General features: G+C 41.6%; 1 long non-coding RNA gene across 1 annotated transcript; it reads right to left on the bottom strand.

The window, feature by feature from the left end:
* Positions 1-1,083: 1,083 nt before the first annotated feature.
* Positions 1,084-26,589, bottom strand: LOC132660000 (uncharacterized). The gene is made up of 2 exons (XR_009601136.1): positions 13,377-26,589; positions 1,084-12,887 (listed from the first exon to the last, which is right to left on the bottom strand). It is a non-coding gene; the product is annotated as an uncharacterized LOC132660000 (long non-coding RNA).
* Positions 26,590-27,431: the final 842 nt, after the last annotated feature.

Here is a 27,431-nt window from a genome sequence, read left to right as displayed (position 1 = left end):
ACTGCTGCTGCTAAGTCACTTCAGTCATGTCTGATTCTGTGTGACCCCATAGACGGCAGCCCACCAGGCTCCCCCGTCCCCGGGATTCTCCAGGCAAGAACACTGGAGTGGCAACCATTTCCTTCTCCAATGCATGAAAGTGAAAGTGAAAATGAAGTCGCTCAGTCGTGTCCGACTCTTAGCAACCCCATGGACTGTAGCCCACCAGGCTCCTCCGTCCATGGACTTTCCCTAAAATATGCTAAACAAACCCTTTTATCTTATGTAACTATATTATTAATAAATGCTCTAGCCTGTCATATAATATACTTTGGTTCAGTGGTTCAGTCATGTCCGACTCTTTGCAACCCCATGGACTGCAGCATACCAGACTTCCCTGTCCTTCACTATCTCCTGGAGTTTGCTTGAACTCCGGTCCATTGAATCGGTGATGCTATCTAACCATCTCATCCTCTGCTCCACTCCAGTACTCTTGCCTGGAAAATCCCATGGATGGAGGAGCCTGGTGGGCTATGGTGCATGGGGTTTTGAAGAGTCGGACACGACTGAGTGACTTCACTTGCAATTTTCACTTTCCTGCATCGGGGAAGGAAATGGCAACCCACTCCAGTGTTCTTGCCTGGATAATCCCAGGGATGGGGGAGCCTGGTGGGCTGCTGTTTATGGGGTCGCACAGAGTTGGACACGACTGAAGTAACTTAGCAGCAGCAGCAGGGGCAGCAGCATCCTCTGTCATTCCCTTCTCCTCCTGCCCTCAATCTTTCCCAGCATCAGGGTTTTTCCCAATGAACTGGCTCTTTGCATCAGGTGACCAATACTTGCTGTCCATGAAATTCCGGGGTGTGCAATCACAGTTACCTGCAAACACAGCTACCCAGGTGTCTCAGGGGTAAAGAATCCGCCTGTCAATGTAGGAGCCACAGGTTCAATCCCTGGGTTTGGAAAACCCCTGGGGAAGGAAATGGCAACCTACTCTGGTATTCTTGCCTGGGAAATCCCAAGGACAGAGGAGCCTGGCGAGCTATAGTCCATAGGGGTCACAAGAGTCGAACACAACTTAGTGACTAGACAACAACAACAACAACAAATCACAGCTATTTATTAAACTTGACAGACGAATCATTAGAGAGTGTCTCCCTGAATTTCACTTTACACACTTTGAAAAACTCAACCAGAGTCTCAGGGGACTTTGGTCATATAATTGATTTCTTTTATCATATCACACACCATAGGATCCAGGTTCTGGATCAAGTTCAAAAGTCATCACATTACTAGCCTTTAACGTCCACAAATGTAGTTGAACTTGTTTTTCACAATAGCTAGAGACTAGTTGAATTAATCTATCATAATTGCTAGAGACTGGAGGTTTTTGTCCCCTTATATTCATATATTAGTTCCTAATGTCCAGCTTGATGGGTTTGGGAGGCAGGGCCTTTGGGCTGTGATTAGGTCAGGAGGTTGGAGCCCTCTTGAACGGGATTAGTGCTCTTATAAAAGAGATATTATGCATACATTAAGAAGATGGTCATCTATAAACCAGGGATAAAGCTCTCAACAGTCACTGTATCTGTAGGTGCCTTGATCTTTGACTTCCCAAGACTCCAGAACTCGGAAATAAATGTCTATTGTTTCTAATGCCTCAAATCGCTCTCTACCACCAGCCTCAAAAGCTTAAGAAAGCATTCCTTTAAAACGCTCAGCAGAATCCACTCTAACTCAGGCATACATAGTGAGGACTATGGGAAAGAGGGGCCAGATATACAATGAAAATTGTTGAAAGACATGATCGAGGAGTGGAGTCCGTTCAATGTTTTAAAAAACATTCCCCCTAAAGCAATCTCACAGTTAAACTTGCCATTTGAAAGGGGTGAGGGGGTTGCTTAAAATAATACAAAATGGTCTTTGGTGCTACTGTTTTCCTCTCCCTTGTGCATTCCTGAGGCAGACACAGTTATAGTTCTATTTCAAGCTTAAAAAAAAAAAAAGTAGCTCAACCTCATCCCCTGGTAATAGACCTGGTTTATCACTCCCCCCACTCAGGCATTTACACAGGAGCATGGCCGTTAATGCAGCATGTCAGTAAATGGAGACTCTCAGAGTTAAGGGTTAATCAAAATAATTTAGGTGATAGCAGTTGGCTCCCGGGAGAATCGGAGTCCTCATCAGAAGCTGGCTGCACGTGAGAGGGAAAGAAGAAAAAAATCCTGAAAGCCGTGGCTCTTTCAGCAGAAACCTCCAGGTCTCAGCTGGCACATAGGCTCAATTACTGGCTTTTAGCTTAGTGGAAAGTCAAGCCTCCCCAAGCCCACTGGTGCTCCAGGCATTTTATTGGCTCATTAAATATAGGATTTTGCTTTTCAGCTCCAGCCAAATGTGATGTGCTGTCCACACAGAAAGTATGATGAGGACTGGAATAGCTGACACACGCTTCCTTTGCCCCTTCCCGGTGCGCCTCTCTTCCCACCGCCTCCTGAAGGCTCTATTATCATCGCAGGATTCACGTGGAAATGAGCAGTGAGAGGCTCTGTTCATAAAGACTCCCGCCTCAATTCGTTTTCTGAAAGGTGTGTTTTCAGCGTGTGTGGGTGAGCTTATGTCACTCAGACATATTTCCTACCCCAAAAGTAGATGACAAATGAGGAAAACAGACCCAGAGGACTTAAATATTACTGAAAAAGCATCAATTAAACAAACTAAAAAGGCTTAACGTCAGAAATCATTCATGAACAAGAGAAAACACAGAAGCTGCTTGAGACAGGAGAAAGCAGAGGAGTTTTTGCCTCAATTGTTTATCCTAATTAAGGATGCGCGTGCATAGGGTTGGACTATTAGTTAAAATAAGTCGGTACAATGGAAGTGGGGGAGGGTGAAGAGTGATATCCGGGAGTCCCTGGTTTCCATCCCAGCAGACCCTGGAGGCCCCCGCCTCTCATACTTCCAGATTCTTCTTTTCTCTTTTCAAAGTAAGCAACTTAGAAAAACTGAAGAAATCTAAAAACAATCTGCAGCACCATTTGTCACACACATAAGCCTACTACATTATTTTTGAAATAGTAAGTATTAAACCAATAAACTGATATGGATGAACTTTCGGTAAAACTGAACACTTTATTAACATGGCACTGCTGGTATTTAAAGTGGTGAAACACTTAGCAGAGGAAACCAGAGAGCAGCTGGTAATAGGCAATAACAACCAAAAATAAGTTTATACCTTCTGACTAAGTGCGCAGAAGAAAAAGTCATATATTGGAATTTATGTAAAAAAAGAAAATTAGTGAGCCCTGTTAGACCTCATGTTAAATAGTTATTCCTAAAAGAGATGAATAGGGAATTGTCTTCAGTTACAAACTTCAACCCCTTCCTCTCTAGTAGTGGAAGACACATTTCCTGAGACACGTGCTGGGTATGGCAGTAACACACAGAGGAGGGAAAAGAAATGAAGGGGCCTCAATCCCAAACACTGGAAGTCTGTGTCTGTTTCTGAGAGTAAGAGAGATAGTCCCTGTATTCATGATGCCTACTGTGTCCCAGTGATTCCAGGCAAAAGTGGTGGTGTAGGCAATGGCCCCAAAGGATGAAGTAGCCTCATGTATTTGGAGAGCTAAATGTAACATGGTATTTCTGGAGGTAGATAGAGGGAGTGAGGTGAGAAGAGAGGCCAGGCTGTTGGGGAACTTGTACACCAGAAAGGCTGCTGAGATTTCACCCTGTCCTTGATGGAGGCTCACTGAAGGATTTGGACATGGTTGACCAAATTAGGTACGCATTTTACAAAGGTGATTCTGTTGCCAGTGTGGAAAATGACATGGGTTGGGGTTGGAGGAGCAACTAGATTGGAGGCAGTGAGACCAAATAGGAGTCTACTGCAATAGTCCAGGTGAGGAATCCCCAAGGTTTGAACTAGGTGAGCACCAGAGGGGACAGAGAGAAGATGAATTCAAAAGATCTGCTCCAGCAGGTCTTTACCATTCACGAGGGAATTCTCCCTGCAAACTCCCAGTGAATGAATATGGCGGCGTCTATAGAAGTTCTTGGAGAAGGCAATGGCACCCCACTCCAGTACTCTTGCCTGGCAAATCCCAGGAGGCTGGTAGGCTGCAGTCCATGGGGTCGCTAGGAGTCGGACACGACTGAGCGACTTCACTTTCACTTTTCACTTTCATCCATTGGAGAAGGAAATGGCAACCCACTCCAGTGTTCTTGCCTGGAGAATCCCAGGGACTGGGGAGCCTGGTGGGCTGCCATCTCTGGGGTCGCACAGAGTCGTACATGACTGAAGCGACTTAGCAGCAGCAGCAGCAGCATAGAAGTTCTTGACTTTCTCCCCCCAAATTTGTTTCAAGTTTCCTGTCCTGTGCTCGACAAAATACCACAATGGCTTCTAATTGTTTTATTAAATCTTTCTCTTCCATTTGACTAGCTTTTGCACTCAAACTGGAATGTCCATAGCACTCCTTTCACTTCACTTCTACATATTAGCTTTACAATACCTTACATTAAATTTTGTCTCAGGATATAATGAAATAACACTTGTAAAGCAGTTGGTACAGTATCTGGGACAGAGGAAGCATTTAGAAAGTGTTTAGCAACACAACGTAATTTAAGTCATGCAACTACTTTTTTTTTTTTTTCAGTTAATGGATATGAACCTCTACCTTAGGTCAAATGGATTTTAAATAAAATTTCAGGATGTGTACAAATATACGAAAATAAGGGTTTTGATACACAGGCATCAAATAGCTTATGTTAAAAACAATATAGTGCACTAGTAAATAAGGATGCCCAATTGTTAAGTGGAGAGAGTTGAATATATAGCATGATCTTATTTGCATAAGGAAATAGAAAAATTTTGTCTTAAAAAATATTAAATTTTGCAACTCAAAGTATCTCCTTTTATTTTCAGAAAAAAAAAAGTGATGAAAAAATTCAAAATTGTTTCAGGGAAAGTACTCGTGAGTTATTTTCGGGATACCATGGTTTATATCGGCCTACAACATTTTTGGAGACTTTTGTTGGCAACACCAGTTCTCATGCTGAGAGTGGTTAAGGATGATGTGAAGGGATTTCTCAGCTGCTGCTGAGGTGATTTTAGGTCCATGCTCTGTAAACACATGTATTTATGGTGTGCAGTTTTTGTTTCTTAGTTTTTAATCTTTTAAGAGTTTACGTGTCTGTCAAATGTCATTTAATGTCACTGTGATTCCTGCAAACTGCAGATTCTACACCTGTTATACAAACAGAGGTTATCACCCACAGTGAAGCAAACTGAAAGGGTCACTTCCCTGAGGAGCTGCTTCGCCGGAGGAAAAGCAGCAGCACAATGTCGTTAACATGTAAGAGCCAAGACTGAAACGCCCCTCAGTGAGACACATGATACGAGCAAGAATTCCTTGAGATGCAAATGAACGTAAGCGAGAGTAGTACAGCTAAGGTCTTGTTACTGAAAGTACAGTTTTCTAATCAACAGCATCAGCGTCACCTTGGAGCCTCCAAGAGATACAGAATCTCAGTCCCTACCCCAGACCACCTGGATCAGAATCTGCATTTCAACAAGATCACCTGGTGATTTGTGCTCATTTCACACGCAAGCAAGGTCATGCTCAAAATCCTTTAAGCTAGGGCTCAACAGTATATGAACCAAGGACTTTCAGATGTACTAACTGGATTTAGAAAAGACATCCGTTGGATCATAGAAACAGCAAGGGAATTCAAAAAAAAAAAAAAACCTACTTCTGCTCCATTAACTACACTAAAGCTTTTGACTGTGTGGATCACAACAAACTGTGGAAAATTCTTAAAGAAATGGGAATACCAGAGCATTTTACCTATTTCCTGAGAAACCTGTATGTGGGCCAAGAAACAACAGTTAGAACCAGGAATGGGACAACTGACTGGTTCAAAATTGGGAAAGGAGTATGTCAAAGCTATACATTGTCACCTTGCTTATTTAACTTATATGCAGAGTACATCATGCAAAATGCTGGGCAGGATGAATCATAAGCAGTAATCAAGATTGCTGGGAAAAATATCAACAACCTCAGATAAGCAGATGATACTACTCTAATGAAAGAAAGTGAAGAGGAACTAGAGTCTCTTGAGGAGCATGAAAGAGGAGAGTGAAAAAGCTAGCTTAAAACTCAACATTCAAAAAATGAAGATTATGGCATCCAGTCCCATCTCTTCATGGCAAATAGGTGGGGGAAAAGTGCAAACAGTGACAGACTTTACTTTCTTGGGCTCCAAAATCACTGCAGACAGTGACTGAAGCCATGAAATTAAGATGCTTGCTCCTTGGAAGAAAAGCTATGACAAACCGACACAACATATTAAAAAACACACATCACTTTGTTGTCAAAGGCCCGCAGTCATAGTTATGGCTTTTCCAGTAGTCATGTAGAGATGTGAGAGTTAGACCATAAAGAAGGCTGAGCACTGAATAACTGATGCTTTCAAATGGTGGTGCTGGAGAAGACTCTTGAGAGTCCTTTGGACCTCAAGGAGATCAAACCAGTCAGTCCTAAAGGAAATCAACCCTGAATATTGAAAGGACTGATGCTAAAGCTGAAGCTCCAATACTTTGGCCACCTGATGCAAAGAGCTGGCTAATTGGAAAAGACCATGATGCTGGGAAAGACTGAGGACAGGAAGAGAAGGGGGCAACAGAGGATGAGATGGTTGGATGGCATCACTGGCTCAATGGATAAGTTTGAGCAAACTCCAGGAGATAGTGAAGGGCAGGGAAGCCTGGTGCACTGCAGTCCATGGGGTCACAAAGAGTCGGATATGACATAGCAACTGAACAACAGCAACCAGATGATTTGTGAGCACATTAGCACTTGAGGAAGCATGAGTTTAAATCAGTGGCTTATTTGGTCATCGTCATTAACATTTTTTTTTTTTCACGGAGAAACATTTTATATATTCTTTTTTTTTTTAAGCTCATATTACTTCAGCATAACTATTCTATCCACTTGAATGTATACCTCTAATGCTGCTGTTTTTCTTATGGAAAATTCATTTGTATTTTTTTTTAATGGCCCACTTTTAGGAAACTAATCATCACTTCCATTGAAAGAAGAAAATATTATAATGGATGGACTTTAAAAGGAACTCAAGAGGGCTGCCAACCACAAAGTCAAAGATTTACTGGGATGCAGAATTGACTTGACTAAGTGAAACTGGATATGGAGGCAAATGCAAGAGGAATTGTGAAGAGCAGCACCTTGATTTCTGGCTGAGGCAAGAGGATGGAGGCTGGAACCCATTCACCAATGAAATATGTAAGGTTTTGGAAGGAAAAACCATATGTTCAATTTTTGGATATGGTGAGGGTTTGTACACTTTCCAGATGGAGATGTAAAAAGGCTGCTGGATATAACAGGTCAGACTCAGGAAAGAACTTTGAGTTGATAAGAGGGTAGGGCCCTTATAATAGGCCCAGAGCAGGGTCCTACAGCATCAGGATTAAGGTCTGGTATCTTCACTTTATCTCTATCCAGTACCATCCATTTAATAACCAGGGTCCCTCTGACATTTTCCACAATGTTCATGCAATCCAGGACCTGTCAGGACTGATATGATGTATCCACAACCATATCATCTCTACTCCTTAGCAGTGGAGGGACTGCCAAGTCCTTCTTATGAAGGTTGTGAAATTCCCTTAGTAATGTCTGACTCTTTTGACCCCATGGACTATATAGCCCATCGAGTTCCTCTGTCCATGGGATTCTCCAGACAAGAATACTGGAGTGGGTTGCCATTCCCTTCTCCAGGGGATCTTCCTGACCCAGGGATCAAACCTAAGTCTTCTGCATTGCTGGCAGATTTTTTCACTGAACCACCAAGGAAGCCCTTTTATGAAGGCTATCTGGGGGCAACTTTAGGAAATTTGCACCAAAGTGGATTGGATCCATTGAGGAAAAATGCAGGTTTCTTATATGATCCTTAGCCAGGTGACGACTGGACTTCTCCCCCAAATTCTTCAGCCTAAAACCAGAGGGAGCTATAGCTACTTCACTGACATGTGCCAGATGTACATCTGATAACTTGTACACATCATGGTTTTCTTTGAGACATTTCCTGACAACTGCACTGGTGCCCTTCCTTCTGAAATAAATACTGACCTTAGACTAAAGCAGAATTTAGCCCTGAAAGGTAAAGTCTGAAAGCTACAAGTAAGAAAAGAAGGTAATGTATTAGGTAGTGTCTTCCTAAAGTATGGAATCGTTAACAAAAATCTTTCAGAGAAAAGTTAACTTTTTTGTATATTTAATTCTAATTTTTGGTTTTTTAAATCCTGACAGTGCAGCAAGGAAAGGCATTGCTTTAAATTGGTACAATAAATTCGAATCATCTCAAAGAGAAACTATTCTGTGCATTTGGGTTTTTGAATTTTTCAAAAATTTCTCTAGTATACAATATCAAGTACAGAACTCAGGTTTATTGGGATAATTTTTCTTTTATAAATAGCACCACTTCTGGACAACAGGACTGCTGCAGGTGCAGAAGAAAAAGCACATTCATCCTCATTTCATAATGTTTCTTTAATTAAAGGGGATATTTAAATTCTAAAAATAGACAACCTGATTTAAGCAGGAATGAAATAGCACATTTCGGGGAGGAGCTTGTGTTTCAGCTGAGCTTGGCTATTTGGGGGACTCACTGCTTCTTTCTATGTGGAGGCTATTTTCCCAGAATCAGAGAAGAGGTGCCTGTGAAAGGTAAATACCATTTCAATGTTAAAGCAGGATCTTTCATTTGGGCCCAGTGTCTTGCCTCTGATGCTCTCTAATCTCATCAAAACCAACACAGGAGGAGAAAGCAATTTAACAAAAATATATTTAGTCAGTGGTCACATGTCTTTTACATAAACTCATGGAAAGTATCCAAATAACTTAATCATTTTGCTAGGTAGCTTTTCAAGTTACCGTCTACTTTCAGTAAACATACATAGGAAACTCAAATGAGACCACAGAGATGGGAACAGGGATGTAACCATTCACCAGCTTGGAAGAACCTGATCACAATAAAATCAGCTGCTCAGGCAGCTTCTTCTCATATTTGGCCACTTTGACCACAAAAGAAACTTCTCATGGATTTCACATAATTAATGATTCCATGAGCTTCCTTCTTTAATGACAGGCACAGCAAAATATGACTTCAAAGATTAGGTGGAGGAGATTTTATGGCCCTTGCCAGACTCCATTTACAGACCTGCTTGTCAGGAGCTGTTCCGTATCCTTCACATACAGTACTTCATTTGACCCTCGTATTGTCCCTAGGAAGTCAAGTTTCATTTCTAGAGATGCCTATCATTTTCTCTTTACTCTCACCTGCGTATCATCATATTTCAGGGAGGGGTTGGCTTTCATATGACAAAATCCTGATCCACCACTCACGATGGACTTGGCCAGAGCCAAACATTTGACCACAGGTAGGCTGTGCCAATCAAATTCATATTGTTAGGAATTCTCAGTTGGATACAGATAAACCAAGTTAGTCTCTGTTGAACATCAGAACCGATAAATGTCTGATGGAGAGGCCATGTTGGACCCATCTGCAAGTCTTTGGGGAGAATGAGAAATGAGGCAGATGAAGACTGCTTGGCCTTAGGAGAGACTGACTGACTCAGAAGTCACATTGGTGCCTGGCTGTATTTCAGTTCCTGGATTCACTTGCTTATGAGGTCTGCCACACTTCCTGTTCTTGGAGGTTCAAGAGACAGTCTGAATCCTTACAATTATTTCTCCTTTCTTCTTAAATTACCTTGAGCAAGTTTCATTCAATATAACACAATGGTCTCTATGAGAATATTCTTATTCTCATTTTGTTGAGACTCAGAGAGTCTAAGCAAGATGTTGCCCAAGATCACACAGATAGTAAAAAGTGGAATTCAACCCCAAGTTTGTGCTTTTGTCACAGATTAAATTTAGATCTAAACATTTCAACATACATTGTGTATCGTTAAAGCTATCTGAATCTACTAAGCTAGAGCCTCTGTGATTTCAGGGGTTATTACTGTGTCTTCTTAAAGTTTAATATGCAAAAACAAATGCTCACTGGAGACAGACAGGTTTCTGTACTTTCATCTCCATCATCAAGTTGAGGGAAGTGAAACTTCCTGCTTTCTAGCTGAGTTGGCCATCTCTCAAGGACTCTAATTCTAATTGCTTTTGCAGTACACAGAGACCTCCAGTAAGCTAGATGCATCTCCTCTCAAGAAAAAATTCTGTTTTCCTCTGGTCAATTTTCTATGCACAATTTATCATCACTAGACCATCCCTATTGTTTAGCTTCACAGACTCTTTCCCAGAAGAAATTGACTTTTTTTTTTTTTTCCTCTTAAGTAGCCATGAACTCAGAGTGACTGGTGTAACTTCTGTACAGCCCAGCTTCAGAGCTGAGCTATTGGCCTTCCTTTGTGGAGAATGAAAGCTCACTTAAATGATCTTACTACCCTTTCTGAGCTCCCTTCCTGGGACGGGAGGCCTCCCTCTCCATCACCCCATACAACTACTCGGCTTACAAGAATCTGGAGTCCGGCCACTCTTTGATTCAGTGATTATGTGCATGGGTTAGGTTAAGATGCTTTTATTGTTGTTCCAGGTGTTTCTATTGTCGTTCAAGCAAAAAACCATCACTTGCCACAAATCCGCTAATTATGATTACTTTAAATTCATTACACTCCAAGTATTATAACATCAACATGAATTTTAAAAGAATCATCCAGATGCCCACCACTCTAATAAATTACCTCCCTCAGTTTGTCTACATAAAAAACAAAGAAATGAGCTCTGTTTGGACACATGTATACATTTTACCTAGTTGCAATCATAACAGATGCTACTTTGTATTGAGTTTTCCTTTCGCTAACTAGCCAGGAAGCACTTTCCTCCACTGCTAATTTTTTAAATTATCATTTGAGAGGCCACATCACCCATGTCAGATGCTAAAAACTTCCAGTGCTTCCAGTTACTTCTTTAAACAATTCTCAATCTGGTAACTACTTAGCTTTTTAGGTGACAAGCTCATGGTCACATCCTGAGCACGAGTGCTGACAAGCATAGGCCATATGCAATCAAAAACCCAAATGATAACAGGAGGGCCAATGCCAGGACAGTATCAGCTTTTCATCTGCCTGGAAGTGGGTAAATACACACCCATTACTTCTTTGGCGGAAGATTTTGGGAGTTTTCTTTATACCTAATCTAGGGACCCAAAGCAAGAGATAAAGAAGCTGGGGACCAAGGCAACGAGGTCTTTTATCCTGAGTGATGCCAGTCAGGAGGAGACATGCAGTTCCTACAGTAACTCGTATTTTTCATGAGCACTTAAACGCTGTGTGCCTCTGTCTTCTGTGCAAATAGGTCCCAGATGTGTGACAGGGAAATCCAAGATTGCATTTTCTCTCTTCTGACCAGGGCTAAGACTCAAAGGCACCTGAGATACCTCTGGAACTATTAGTGGAGATCTTTGAATTTTTTTTTTTTTTCCTCTAGACCATCACTCAGTGATTCTAGAAGGCTTGTGTGTGCCTTTTTTTGGCTAGTGGAAAAGGCAGTGATTGAGGCCTGTAGGAATGTAAATGTGGGCAAGCAAAAACCTACTAATGATCCTAATACACACACTTCAAAACACATCAATTAATTTCCTTGTCAAACACAAAGACGTGGAACCACACAGTAACACAAAAAGCAAAAGGAGTTAAAAGAGAGATATTGTATGTTTCTCAGTGTGCTTATGCAGATCATCGCTCAGCCTTCCCTTTATAAGGGGATTCACTCTTCTTTCTAAGTCAAGTTTCAATGTTTAAAAGGTAGACTCTCTTGCTGCTATGTTTCTCAGGTGCCAAAAGCTCCGATATACTCAATGGGCCTATTCTGGGTCTTTCTTGATTCCCAGAGAAGCCTGTCTCTGATCACCATCATTCTTCCAGATCACAAGGACTTCTGATCAGGAGCTGCTCTGTTTTGTGAGGGTCTCTATTCTATTCCTCCTGAAACAGCCTGAAATACCCTGTCTTCCCCTGCCTGTTATAGTGGTCACAATGATGTCACTCTCAGTAAGACTAAGACTAAGTAACTCAGCCATAATCAGTCACCTTGCCATTAAAGATCAGATCATTTTAAACCATAACCAACCTAGATATAATGCAGTCAACCCATTTTCCCAACAATTCTAAATTAAATATGTACATATTCAACACGTGTGCTAGGGAAACTTTTAAAGAAGGAAATACTTATGCTGAGCCTCAAAATAGGTTTTAACCTAGAGGTTTCATTACAGGTAATCTGTTGAGAGGGCTTCCCTGGGGGCTCAGTGGTGAAGAACCTGCTGCCAATGCAGGAGACTCAGGTTCAATCCCTGGGTTGGGAACATCCCCTGGAGAAGGAATGGCAACCCACTCCAGTATTCTTGCCTGGGAAATCCCATGGACAGAGGGGCCTGGCGGGCCACAGTCCACGGGGTCACAAAAGAGTCAGACGTGTCCATGGGGTCACAAAAGAGTCAGACGTGACTTGGAGACAAAACAACAACAATAATCTGTCGAGCATGACAGACAGCTTTAAAGTTACCCACTCGTGGTAACTTGAAAAACTTGAATTTTAATTAAAAACCTTAGTTAAAATGAAAAACTAAGGTGAACGGACTTTCCTCCTCTCTTATTCGCCTCGACCGCCCTGGCGTTTGGCGTTTTTGTCCACCTGCCCCTCCAGCCCTGCCCTGGCTCCGGGCACCCACAACTACGTTAGCTTTGCTCTTGCCGCTGCGCCTTTACCGCTCTCTTCGTGGTTTCTTCCTGTTTCTTCAGGGGGTTCATTCACTCCAAATGCCTGCGATTATCATCTGCATGTGGCTTCTTAGGAGTATCATCTGCACGTGGCTTTCTGCAAGTAACAGAAACCAAAACTGAATCAGTATAAAAGTGTAAAAGATACTGAAGGATCCCGGGCAAGAATGAAGCTGTGCCTTAGGAAGCCCTGAGAATAGGGACTCAAAAGATGTGAGCTTTTCTTCTTTTGCCTATTTTGTTTTCTTTTTGTGTCCATTTCATTTTCCTTTGTGCAGACTGAATTTACATCTCTTTCATCACAGAGACCACGGAGACAAGGCTCTAGCATCTGGGTTTCAATTCCAAGTTTCTAAGAAAGGAGCTTGATTGGCTCAGCTTAGCCTTGGGTCTTGAATGAACCAATTTTGACTGTGGGTCCAGTCAAGGGAAAGAGTAAGCTGCTCACCTAGGACTGACCAACTATGACTAAGTGGTCATTAGAACACAGTAGCTCTGGTCACCTCCAGACTTAATCTTTTACCTGGGAACAGAAAAATGAGTTCAATATTGTCACATGCTGCCACCTCAAATTCAACAAACTTACCCCTGACAGAGCTTCCCTGATGGCTCAGTTGGTAAAGAATCTGCCTGCAATGCAGGAGACCGCGGTTTAATTCCTGGGTCATGAAGATCCGCTGAAAATGGGATAGGCTAATCCCAGGGACGTGGAGCCTGGTAGGCTGCTGTCTATGGGGTCGCACAGAGTCGGACACGACTGAAGTGACTTAGCAGCAGCAGCAGCACCCACTCCAGTATTCTTGAGCTTCCCTTGCGGCTCAGCTGGTAAAGAATCCACCTGCAACGTGGGAGACCTGGGTTTGATCCCTGGGTTGGGAAGATCCCCTGGAGAAGAGAACAGCTACCCACTCCAGTATTCCGGCCTGGAGAATTTCACGCCTGAGAAACCCAAACCATCGGCACTTCCAGGATTATGTTCCTCGACAGTTGCAGGTTAAAATCTTTACGGTTCTCCAAAGTTGGTATTTTTTAGGCAGTTAAGTATATTAGTTTATTTTCCCTTTAAATCATGCATTCCTTTGTATCTCCTATGTTTTTCATAGGACTCCAATATAAACTAAAAATTGAAAAAGTCAAATACTAGAACTGAAAAAATTAATAAATAAATTTCAAAATGTAAAAACATAACATATTAGTTCATAAGATTAATGAGAATAGTAGGGGAAAGCCTCTTTATGATCTGAAATTAACTAATTAATCCCAAGTGAAATGCAAAGCAGGTTGCCAGATGGTCTATTAATTATCAATTGTAATAAAGTAATTACATCTTCTTATGATGCTGTCACAACTTTGGTGTTAATGACCATACTCTCGGTGACAGTAAAAAGCCAAAGTGACACCCCAAAATGCATCTGATGATAACCTTATTTCTTTGTATGTGAAGTTGTTGTACTCCTATTTTCACAAATTACAGAAAGAGAATTGTTTTTGTGAACTATCTTCTTGGGAACATAATTTTTAGACTGATCCTGTCATCACAGATTTATGTCCTATGTAAAGTATTTGCCATATTTCAGTTTGTGAAGAAAATAAACAAAGACTCATTGTTTCACCCATTTTTCAAGAGGCATCACCTTAACCATACTCACAGGTGCATAGTTAAGTGTAATCATGTTTGCCAGTTAGATCACCCCTCCTAGGGGAGAAACAAAGGTAGAAAGCCAAATGCCATCCGAGTATAAAATGTACCTCCTTTTCCAAAGAAATAAGCACTAATCTAACTCAAAATTACATTATAAAGTGGATAACTTTTCATGTACATGTACCTATCAGCAAATAATCCTTTCTCACAGTCCTCCCAAAGTGTCCAACCATGAGGTCAACTCTCAACACTCATCATACATCATGTTCCTTGTAATCAGTTCCAAAAAGCTTTCATGGGACAGACAGTTGCTTCGAGAGAGTGAATCTGTGCCACAGAGGATCTGGCCAACATCAAGTCCAGCTCTCACGCCACCTGTTTTCTTTGGAATTCCATCTCTGTTTTAAATCTTTCATTCAATGCACTTTGGAAAAAAGCACTAAGGAGTGGCAACCCTAATTTGTTGCACTTTTTGTTTCATACCATGGGAAACCATCTATGCAAACAGATGCGAGCCAAAAGATGTATTTTTAACAGCATGGTTGGTTTGTGTTCCTCCCACTTGTTCAACATAGTAACACATCATTAAAAACTTAAGAGGGATCCACACTTTCACTGTCTAATGGGAGCATTAAGGGGAGAACAGCCACAGATTTTCATTCATCTTTCTCCTGTTCCCAGCACAGGATGTTGGGAGTCACAGGAGAAAAACACATCAAAGATGAACAAAAAGCATATTGTCAGATGTGCATACAAAAATTAGACATAATTTTGCCCCCCACCCATGCAAAGTTGCTATAAGTCAATCAGAAGTACTATTTTTCAATTTAAAATGTTAAGCCACGTTACAAGAAATATTATCAGACTGGGCAGTGGAAAAAAAAATCAAACTATGGTTTGAGAGCCTACCCCAAAGTTCAATTACAAAAAAGAAATCTCCATATAAAGAATACTGTTTTGTATTATAAGCATAAACATTTTAAAGAGCTATTAATTGGGAAAAAATTGACACTAAAGAAGTGCAAATTGATGTATATTGCCGATTACAAATTGCACTTGCCATCGACCTCTATAAGGATTAAATCGTGAGCCGCTGCAGCTGCTGACCTTCAACACCCCATGAAAGGAGTTCAGGATGGAGGTCAAGAATGAGGCGTTTGGAAACAAGGCCATTTGCCACAACATGGATGGACCTAGAGTGTCATACTGAGTGAAGCAAGGCAGACAAAGAAGGAGAAATATCATATGCCATCCCTTACATGTGGAATCTAAAAAGAAATGATACAAATGAATGTACGTACAAAACAGAGACTCACAGACTTAGAAAACAAACTCATGTTTGCTGGAGTGAAGGGATAGTTCAGGACTTTGGGAAGGTCATGTACACACTGCTATATTTAAAATGGATGACCAACAAGGACCTATTGTACAGCACATGGAACTCTGCTCAATGTTCTGTGCCAGCCTGGATGGGAGAGGGGTTTGGGGGAGAATGGAAACATGTATATATATGGCTGAGTTCCTTCACTGTTCACCTGAAACTATCATTGTTAAATGGCTATACCCCAATACAAAATGATTTTGATATTAAAAATAATAAAAATAAATTTAAAAAAAAAAAGAATGAGAACTTCTGTGCTCTGGGGGAAAAAAATGACAGAATAGGTCTTCAGATAGCTATTTTCAGGAGATGATTTCTTTTTTCTTTTAGCTTTCAACTCACACAGCAATCAGCTTTTATTTTTCATATTTTTTGAACTTTTTATTTTGTGTTGGTGTATAGCCAATTAACAATGTCGGGATAGTTTCAGGTGAATAGCGAAGGGACTCAGCCAGACACATACACGTATCCATTCTCTCCCCAACCCCCCTCCCATCCAGGCTGGCACATAACACTGAGCAGAGTTCCGTGTGCTGTACAATAGGTCTCTGTTGGTTATCCGTTTTAAATCTAGCAGTAGGTACATGTTCACCCCAAACTTCCTAATTCCCCCTTCTCACCCTGCCTCCTCCCCCAACTCTGGCAACCATAAGTTCATTTACAAGTTCTAACTGTAAGTTCTAACTCTGTTGAGTCCAGGAGATTTCTTGAGCTGAACCCGTGTATCCCCTCATACCAGAAAAACACTGAAAGCATCAGTTGTGACATTTGCTCCTTGTGATTACCAGCAAGGCTCTACTGTGTGCCTGACTGCACGTACCCTCCTTCACTAAGATCATATATAATGCTGACCTTGCCCGTTCCTCTCTGGAGGAGTTTCTCAGAGCTATTTGAGATGCTGTCTCCTGGGATACAGTCCTCATTTTGCCTCCAGTAAAACTTTACTCACAACTCTCGCATTGTGCTTTTCTTTTTCAGTTGACAATATTTCCATTTCCATAGTCACACATTATTTTTCAGTGCATACCACAGGAAAAGGTCAAAGATTACGTTTCAACTCTAAAGTCTGCAAAGTACACAGAAAAGCATGACAAAAACCAGAAGCGAAACCACAACAGGCGCGGCTTCAGAAGATCTAGGTTCAGGCCTGTCTTCCACTCTCCATGGCTGGGTGGCTTTAGCAAGTAACCTCTCTGGGTCCACCTTGTCTCAACTCACAGGCAAGACTTGTTTCAGTTCAAAATATTCTGTATTCCAAATCCTTCATCAGATTTATAAAAGCAACCTAGTCTATACCTATTGTGCTTTTGGCACATTTCTGAATTACAGAAAATCTGTTCATAAGCAGTTAGGTATATTCTACAGATAATATTAACACTACTGTAAATTGCATTTATAAGACTTGTTTTGAGGGGAAGAAGAATTAAGGCTGGGATGGATGTTGGTAAAAAATCAAATTATGGTTTGAAAGCCTACCAAGAACTTCTGAAGTATTCATGAATAAATTGAATTTTAAATTGTTTTCAAAAATGAAAGAAAAGGAGAAATCAGAGGAGGGAAATCTGATATTATGGGAAGAGTAGGAACAGCTAACTTTTCTGTGAGAAAATATTCCCTGAAATACAGTAGTTTAGAGTTAAGTGGAGTTTTATGTTTGTTTTATTTTTTTTTAATAAGAAGTTATCCACTGAAATATTTATATTAGATTCACTGAACTATTTATATTAGATCCGCATTCCTTTTTCTCATTTCTCACTGCATATTAATCTTATTTGTTTTACCACTCTTTTGAGATTATTCAGGTTTTCCATCACGGTGCTTCTTACGGTATTCTTACAGTATTCCTAATCTGAAAATAAAAATATATTACGTCTGCTTTTAAGCTCGGAAAGTCAAGTTTCCAATATGAAAATTATTATCAATAAGTAAACCAAAACTCATGTAAGAAGCCACTCTGGGACAAGAATTTTGGCCTTTGAGCCCTGAGCCTATTTTTATTTTGATGTATTCCATGTTTATTTTTGCCTCATACTCCACTAAAAAAAAAAAGCAGCAGTAAACATGTGATGATCAGCCTTTGTATTTTCACAATTAAGGTACTGTTTTTATGTTAAGTTGAACTTTTTTCCCTGGGGCATTAGAGAAATCTCATGTAAGAACTCTCAAGATGCTTCAAATACTAATAATAGATAAGATCCTGCCCAGAAAATCTTACTTTCTCAATATCATTTAGATTCACTTGGGAACATGAAGATGAATAATGCTAATTATTGTTTCAGAAAGCACAAAATATTCTAGGCTGTGGTAAAAAGTATATGGAATGCATAAAAAGTGAAATTTTTTTTTTAAACACTGAGAAATGTTTACTGTTTTCACTTGAGGGCTCTATAGCAAGCAAACAAAAAACTCCCAATAAAATAGAAAGATTTTTGAGAAAAATATCACTGATGAAAAAATTTTAGGAAGCAAGAATTATTCTGCTTGAAGAAAAAAAAAATTTAATACTTAAGTTTATGCCTTAAGATTTATGAGGAGTTTTCTGAATACAGTTGATCAGGTTCATACACATTAAAAATAAAGTTAAATTAAAAGCACTGGTATGTAGAGGGGGCGAGCAGGAGGGATTAAACTGGGAGACTGGGATTGACATATATACGTTACTATATATAAAATAGATAATTAATAAGGACCTACTGTATACCACAAGCAACTTGACTTAAGACTCTGTAATGGTTTATGTGGGAAAATCTAAAAACAAGTGGATATATGGATAGTGGATTCATTACATTGTACCAAAGAAACTAACACAACATTGTAAATCAACTATATTCCAATATAAAGTAACAACAACAACAAAAGCACTGGTATGTAGGCTGCTGCTGCTGCTGCTGCTGCTAAGTCACTGCAGTCGTGTCCGACTCTGTGCGACCCCATAAACGGCAGCCCACCAGGCTCCCCCGTCCCTGGGATTCTCCAGGCAAGAACACTGGAGTGGGTTGCCATTTCCTTCTCCAGTGCATGAAGTGAAAAGTGAAAGTGAAGTCACTCAGTCATGTCCGACTCCTAGGAACCCCATGGACTGCAGCCTACCAGGCTCCTCTGCCCATGGGGTTTTCCAGGCAAGAGTACTGGAGTGGGTTGCCATTTCCTTCTCCAGGTATGTAGGCTAGATATGTTAAATCTCCTCTTTCAGAGATACCTAAAAGGAACAGATTCTTATATTTCAAAAATCTGGCTTTGGAATAGAGCAGAGAGACACCCTCAAAATGCTTTCTATGCAATAATAGGACACTAAGTTCAGATGATTTCCACGAACCTCTAAACTTCAGTTAATGTAATAAGCAAAAGAGAAAAAAAAGAGAGAGAGAGAGAGAAAGAGTATCTGTCTTCCTCACAGGATGCTTATCAGTTTAATACAACCGACATGAATTGTTAATGTATGAAAAAAAATGCTAAAATTGTCACGACACAGTCTCCACTCTTGGTGAGTATAATCCAGCAATAGAGGCAGTACGCACGACTCTAATATTAATGTAAGCCAGACTGACTGAAATCCTGTAATGGAGGAATAAATCAATAGTGCTATACTCTTCTTCCTGAGGAGAAAATGATCAGTCGCAACGGCAAGGGTAGGAAAGGTTTCACAGGAAAAGCAACATCTGAGCTAAACTTGGAGGATAAGAAAGAGCTCAGAAGAAAAGAGATACAGGGGAAAGGGCATCAGTCTTGGAGTTAACATCCGGGTTCTGCTCCACATTTGCCCGCACCATTCACCCGCCTAGAGGCATTTCCGGCACAGGAAGGGCCCTGAACACGGGGCTTTGTCCGCCTTGCTGTTGGCTTAGACAGGGAAGAACAGCAAAGCCTACTTACAGTTTTATGTGGGCTGAGTTGCTTTTGCCTACTTGTGCACAGCAATGAGACCAACCCATGAGATTCTGGCCTGAATCCTGGTCTTCATGTTCTACTCCCCAAGTGGGGAGAACCCATGCTTTAGGATAGTAAGCCCCGATCTTGCCAACTGCCACATTCTTTTAGTTGAGGGCCACAGATAGATACCTGCCATCCAATTTTAGCTGCTTTAATTGGATAAACTCATTGTTTGTCATTCTTCCCACATATCTTTTAAAACTGTACTGGTTGTACTATTCTATCCGTTTTTCATTTAAGGTATTAACTTTAAAAAATTTAACTTTCCATTTTTACTCTCCATTCCTCCCCTCATTTTTTACTTTTAACAGAGAACAAAAAGCAGCAATAAGGGAGCATAATAAGGATAGTCCTACAGCTAGTCCTGCCTCAATCCAGGAAAATTAGTACAGCTAACCCATGCATTCCACATTAGCTCAGCATAAATATTTTCAGGGCTCAGGTTTAGATTTCTGAATGGGAGCAAACCTATTTACACACGAATCCAGCCTTCAGGATCCAAATTTTGCATCTGAAAATATGGATATTATACAAATTGTTAAAAACATTAAGATCCAGTAAATAAACAGGCAAAGTAAAAAAAGAACATTCACAAAAGACACTATAGTAAAAATGTAGGGAAAAAATGATTAACTACTACATATATATATATATGACTATGCCAAAGGCTTTGACTGTGTGGATCACGATAAACTGTGGAAAATTTTGAAAGAGATGGGAATACCAGACCATCTGACCTGCCTCTTGAGAAACCTATATGCAGGCCAGGAAGCAACAGAACTAGACATGGAACAACAGACTGGTTCCAAATAGGAAAAGGAGTACGTCAAGGCTGTATATTGTCACCCTGCTTATTTAACTTCTATGCAGAGTACATCATGAGAAACTCTGGACTGGAAGAAGCACAAGCTAGAATCAAGATTGCCGGGAGAAATATCAATAACCTCAGATATGCAGATGATGCCACCCTTATGGTAGAAAGTGAAGAGGAACTAAAGAGCCTCTTGATGAAAGTGAAAGAGGAGAGTGAAAAAGTTGGCTTAAAGCTCAACATTCAGAAAACGAAGATCATGGCATCTGGTCCCATCACTTCATGGGAAATAGATGGGGAAACAGTGGAAACAGTGTCAGACTTTATTTTGGGGGGCTCCAAAATCACTGCAGATGGTGACTGCAGCCATGAAATTAAAAGACGCTTACTCCTTGGAAGAAAAGTTATGACCAACCTAGATAGCATATTCAAAAGCAGAGACATTACTTTGCCAACAAAGGTCCGTCTAGTCAAGGCCATGGTTTTTCCAGTGGCCACGTTTGGATGTGAGAGTTGGACTGTGAAGAAAGCTGAGCACCGAAGAATTGCTGCTTTTGAACTGTGGTGTTGGAGAAGACTCTTGAGAGTCCCTTGGACTGCAAGGAGATCCAGCCAGCCCATCCTAAAGGAGATCAGCCCTGGGTGTTTTTTGGAAAGAATGATGCTAAAGCTGTAACTCTAATACTTTGGTCACCTCGTGTGAAGAGTTAACTCATTGGAAAAGACTCTGATGCTGGGAGGGATTGGGGGCAGGAGGAGAAGGGGACGACAGAGGATGAGATGGCTGGATGGCATCACTGACTCGATGGACGTGAGACTGAGTGAACTCCGGGAGTTGCTGATGGACAAGGAGGCCTGGCGTGCTGTGATTCATGGGGTTGCAAAGAGTTGGATACGACTGAGCTACTGAACTGAACTGAAAGACATCTCAAGTGAACTATTTCACTTGGGCTAATCACTTAAACTCATCTGTAAAACAGGTATGCTCTGGGTTTTGCCCATATCACAAGGTGGCTGGAGGTGGAAAGCGCTTATTCTATGATGCCATCTAATAGAATTTATACCAAGAAAATGAGCTCAAAGAAGGAAAAGCTGCCAACTGACTGGACTACTGTAGAAATCTCATAAGGGGTCTTCCTGTTTCCATCCTTGTGCAACGTGAACCCCCGACCCTCTCCACCACCCAGCACAATCTATTTTCAACTTAGCAGTGGCAGCGACCCAGTCCTCCGCTCAGGACTCTCCCGTGGGTCCTCATTCATAACCAGAGGCCAAGTCTTATGCTGGCCGACAAGGTCATGCAAGGCCCTCCCTGCCGCCTCTTCTGTTACTCTGCTCTGTCTCCCCTCCAGCCACACAGCCTGCTTGCTGTCCCTCCCAGCTGGCCACACTCCTACCTTAGGGCCTTTGTTGAGCGTTTCCTTTGCCTCAGTTCTGTTCCCCCTGAGACTCACAATGGCCGGTTTTGCTTCTCAACCTTTTCCCTGGCTGTCCTCTTCCTAAGATGCCTGTCTTTGACCTCCTCAGTTCAGAACTCTAATTCACATTACTAGCCCTGAATTAAAGCTGGATTTCTGATTCTCCCTTCCGTCATTCTCTTCTATATAGTATAGAATTACTTACAATGTTTATGCTTTTTCTTCCCCACACAAAATACAAGGTCCACAAGGGCAGGGGTTTTTGTCAGTTTTGCACTGATATATCCTAAAAACTTGGACTAGTACATGGCCCTTACACATAGACAGTCAATAAATAACTGTTGAATGAGTGAAGTTTAAAATAGCAAAAAGGAGGAAGCATGTCTGGAAACAGAGAGTTGGCTAATCAAAATCACAGTGATGGGATACACTCTGGACTGATGCCATTAAACCCCTGAATCTTTCTGCATTGATTGGACCCATTCAAACCAGGTACTTTAAAAAGAGGAAAGAGCCCTTTCTGTGTCAGGGATTCTGAACAGAGAAGAGGAAGCACTGGAGGCTTCCCTCGCAGGGTATGAGGACACCTGCAGAGTCTCGGCGCTCGGGAAGAGGACTGCCAGCTGCGCTGTTGGACCTGACAAGAGAGCTCAATAAATATTGTTTGACTGAAGGGAAGAACCGCTTATGCCTTCTGTCGTGGCTGCACTGGGCTCCTGGCTCCTTCTAAGGCGGGGAATAATCTGAGAAGTGGAGTTTGTTTCCAATAAATAGGGCAAATGTCAGCTCGGCCACAGAAACCCTGCCCCCGACTGACAAGGGCTCTCGTGTTTCGCGGAGCTCTCCCGCCTCCAGCTGCCTCCGCAGTCTTCCCTCCTCCCATCACAGTAGACCCACCTCTTTGCTGACTCCTCCAGGCTGTAGCATCAGAAGCAGCCGCTTCATTTTCTCTGCGTTTTAGGAAGCCAGAAGCCAGGTGTGGGGCTGTGGACCGATTATTATGGACTCTAGTAACTTTGGTAACTTACAATTCAGAACTGATTCTCATCAGGTATACAGTTTTCTGATTTGAAATGGACAATATTTTCATATATTTAATACTACTAATAAAAATTACCATTTTTAGTATTTAATACTAAACTTCATATAACATTTATTCCCTTTCATTTTTTTCCTAACAGGAGGTTGTGATAATATTATACATGAGTCCACTATGAAGGCAGACAGCCTAGTTTTCTTTCTGCTCTTTTTTAGGGTAAAGATAACCTCAAACAGAACATGAAGAAATTCCCAGTATGATCTATCCCTGTATCATCTAAACCAATGAGCTTAAAATTTTAGAAGACTGATGGGGGTGGGGTAAAACAAGGTTATGGCCTCACCCCCAGAAATTCTGATTTAACAGATTTTAGGAAAAGTCAGAAATCTGTACTTTAAGAAGTATTCTAAGTGATTCCAGAGCAAATGTTTCACAGACCCCAGGGGCAAACACCAATACACACCTTGGACAGAATATAGTAAAGAGGCTGAAAAGAACACACGTGACCCAAGAACTTAAAGATGTGATCCACTGTATCACAAGACGGCAACAATAAGTAATAAAAATAAATCAGCAGTCACAAAAGACATCTTTACCTATGACAAGGCAGTGATTTATTCCCAGAAGCAAGTCATCAAATGCTGCTATTGGTGAGCAAACAAACTGCTAAAAATGCACGTAGTCCTTGATGGAGTTGGATTTTATGAAATTCAGTGTGTTTCTTGTGTAGAATAATGGAGCAATACTAAATGTGTCATATATAAAATGATTCAGTCTGTAAGTGAAAAAAAGCTCATAAAAAATTTCAGGTATTTGCAATAATAGGTAGTTTGAGAAAAATAAATCTTGGATAGTTCATCCATTGATTTTTTTCATATCCATGGAACTGGCTGTGGATGTTACCTAAAATCCCATCCATGGGTCAGTTTTGGTTTCCTAATTTGTTTTAGGCACTTTTAAAAATGAATCATTCTTTTTCCACCCCTCCATATCCCCGCAAGAGTTTTCCTTTGTAAGTATATAGTGTAAAATCTATTCAGGTTAAAGTTAGTTCCTTGAGAATGGGCTGGGAAAAGCCAGATATGTCTGGAAGACACTCTGAAACAACATGAAATACATGTTCACTGAAATGTATCTGCCACCGTAATAACAATGACTATGTGGCAATGTAGATTCTTATAAGATAAAATTCAAAATGATGTCTTTAAGATTATAACTACGTAAAATCCTATACTATGAGGACAATTGTGATTAACTGTACTGTGGTGAGCAAGACTCATGGACCAGGTGGCATCTAAGGACTACTGACCACTAGGAGAAGGGGAGCTGAACACGACGGGCGACTCACTCTACAAGGGGCCCACCAGACACGGCTTCTTCTGCAACTCTCAGGAGATTAGTATGGCACATGTTACAAGCCAATAATCCATCCTCTGATAATTTAGCTTATTCTTTGGCACAGACCCTCTTCACAATTGAAAGTCTGTATTTAACTTACAGCTCGCTCTCTGTATATGTGGTTCCTCCATATCTGCAGTTCACACCCATGGATTAAACCAAGTATCAGAGCAGATCATGTAGTACTGTAGTATTTGCTACTTAAAAAGGGTGCATAAGACTGGATCTGCACAATTCAAACTCATGCTGTTCAAGGGACTGTATCAGTGGTTGTTCCCTGTATCTCTCTGTATGTATTATTATTTCCTTAACTTAAATCAAGTTGTTATACAAAATTAAAACCAATAGATCCTCGCTTTACATTCTTTGATGTCCATCAGAGGTTTAGACATTTCCAAAGACATCTCCTTGGAAGAAAAGTTATGACCAACCTAGATAGCATATTCAAAAGCAGAGACATTACTTTGCCAACTAAGGTCTGTCTAGTCAAGGCTATGGCTTTTCCAGTAGTCATTATGGATGTGAGAGTTGGACTGTGAAGTCTGAGCGCCAAAAAATTGATGCTTTTGAACTGTGGTATTGGAGAAGACTCTTGAGAGTCCCTTGGACTGCAAGGAGATCCAACCAGTCCATTTTGAAGGAGATCAGTCCTGGGATTTCTTTGGAAGGAATGATGCTAAAGCTGAAACTGCAGTGCTTTGGCCACCTCATGTGAAGAGTTGATTCATTGGAAAAGACTCTGATGCTGGGAGGGATTGGGGGCAAGAAGAGAAGGGGACGACAGAGGACGAGATGACTAGATGGCATCACGGACTCGATGGACATGAATCTGAGTGAACTCCAGGAGTTGGTGATGGACAGGGAGGCCTGGCGTGCTGCAATTCAAGGGGTTGCAAAGGGTCGGACACGACTGAGCGACTGAACTGAACTGAACTGAAAGACATCTCAAGTGAACTATTTCACTTGGGCTAATCACTTAAACTCATCTGTAAAACAGGCATGCTCTGGGTTTTGCCCATGTCACAAGGTGGCTGGAGATGGAGAGCAGCATGCACAGCAGGATGGAAAAGCCGCAGCATTCCGAGCCATGCAGCCGTGAATTCTACTTCTGGCTCTGAAACTTACTAGCTGTGCAACCTCGGTCAAGTCATTAAACTTCTCGGAGCCACAATGTGAAGTGGGCAATCTCTACCTTAGAGGGTATATGCACGTACAACATACGACAGATGCTCAAGAAAAGCTAGCTATTATCATGGTGGTGCCATGTAAACCATAAAACATATTATGTAAATGCAATGTGTTCATCATGATAATAGAAAGAGGAGAAAAATACAAAAACAGAACTGGCAATAGAAGCACAGTACAGGGAGTGTGCAAAGTACAAGATGTGCTTGGAGAGGAGTAACAGGACATAGCTGAAAGATAGCACTCCTGATTTTTATCCTCAAGAATGTGAAAGGCCACTAAAGGCATTTTGAGAAAAGTCTAACAAGGCAGTATCTATGCTTTAGGAAAATACTTTCTGGGAATGTGGAAGATGATATGGAGGAAGAAAAGCCAGGGGCAGGGAAACAACGTGGTTAGGAGACAAGAGGGCATGAAATTGGGCTGGAACAAGGGGAATGAGGTCAGGGGCGGTGGCCAAGAGGAGCTACCCCATGTCCGAGGCCAGGGGCGGCGGCCGAGAGGTGCTATCCCACGTCTGAGGTCAGTGGTGGCCGGGAGGAGACACCCCGTCCGAGGTCAGGGGCGGCCGGGAGAAGCCACCTCGCGCCCAAGGCCAGGGGCGGCACTCGAGAGGAGCAACCCAAGGAGCGGTGGCTGCGCAGGCACAGGAGGGCCTAGAGGAGCTATCCCACATTGAAGGTCAGGAAGGGTGCCAGTGAGGAGATACCCCTTGTCCAAGGTAAGGAGAGCGGCTGTGCTTTGCTAGAGCAGCCGTGAAGAGATACCCCACACCCAAGGTAAGAGAAACCCAAGTAAGATGGTAGGTGTTGCAAGAGGGCATCAAAGGGCAGACACACTGAAAACATACTCACAGAAAACTAGTCAATCTAATCACACTAGGACCACAGCCTTGTCTAACTCAGTGAAACCAAGCCATGCCTGTGGGGCCACCCAAAACAGGCGGGTCATGGTGGAGAGGTCTGACAGAATGTGGTCCACTGGAGAAGGGAATGGCAAACCATTTCAGTATTCTTGCCTTGAGAACCCCATGAACAGTATGAAAAGGCAAAATGATAGGATACTGAACGAGGAACTCCCCAGGTCAGTAGGTGCCCAATATGCTACTGGACATCAGTGGAGAAATAACTCTAGAAAGAATGAAGGGATGGGGCCAAAGCAAAAACAATACCCAGCTGTGGATGTGACTGGTGATAGAAGCAAGGTCCGATGCTGTAAAGAGCAATATTGCATAGGAACCTGGAATGTCAGGTCCACGAATCAAGGCAAATTGGAAGTGGTCAAACAAGAGATGGCAAGAGTGAATGTCGACATTCTAGGAATCAGCGAACTAAAATGGACTGGAATGGGTGAATTTAACTCAGATGACCATTATATCTACTACTGCGGGCAGGAATCCCTCAGAAGAAATGGAGTAGCCATCACGGTCAACAAAAGAGTCCGAAATGCAGTACCTGAATGCAATCTCAAAAATGACAGAATGATCTCTGTTCGTCTCCAAGGCAAACCATTCAATATCACAGTTATCCAAGTCTATGCCCCAACCAGTAATGCTGAAGAAGCTGAAGTTGAACGGTTTTATGAAGATCTACAAGACCTTTTAGAACTAAAACCCAAAAAGATGTCCTTTTCATTACAGGGGACTGGAATGCAAAAGTAGGAAGTCAAGAAACACCTGGAGTAACTGGCAAATTTGGCCTTGGAATGTGGAATGAAGCAGGGCAAAGACTAATAGAGTTTTGTCAAGAAAATGCACTGGTCATAGCAAATACCCTCTTCCAACAACACAAGAGAAGACTCTACACATGGACATCACCAGATCGTCAACACTGAAATC

The sequence above is a fragment of the Ovis aries genome, chromosome 6, assembly GCF_016772045.2.
Source record: "Ovis aries strain OAR_USU_Benz2616 breed Rambouillet chromosome 6, ARS-UI_Ramb_v3.0, whole genome shotgun sequence".
NCBI classification, from domain to species: Eukaryota; Metazoa; Chordata; class Mammalia; order Artiodactyla; family Bovidae; genus Ovis; species Ovis aries.
The sequence above is the reverse complement of the archived record's forward strand: the minus strand, read 5'-3'. Positions and strand labels throughout refer to the sequence as shown.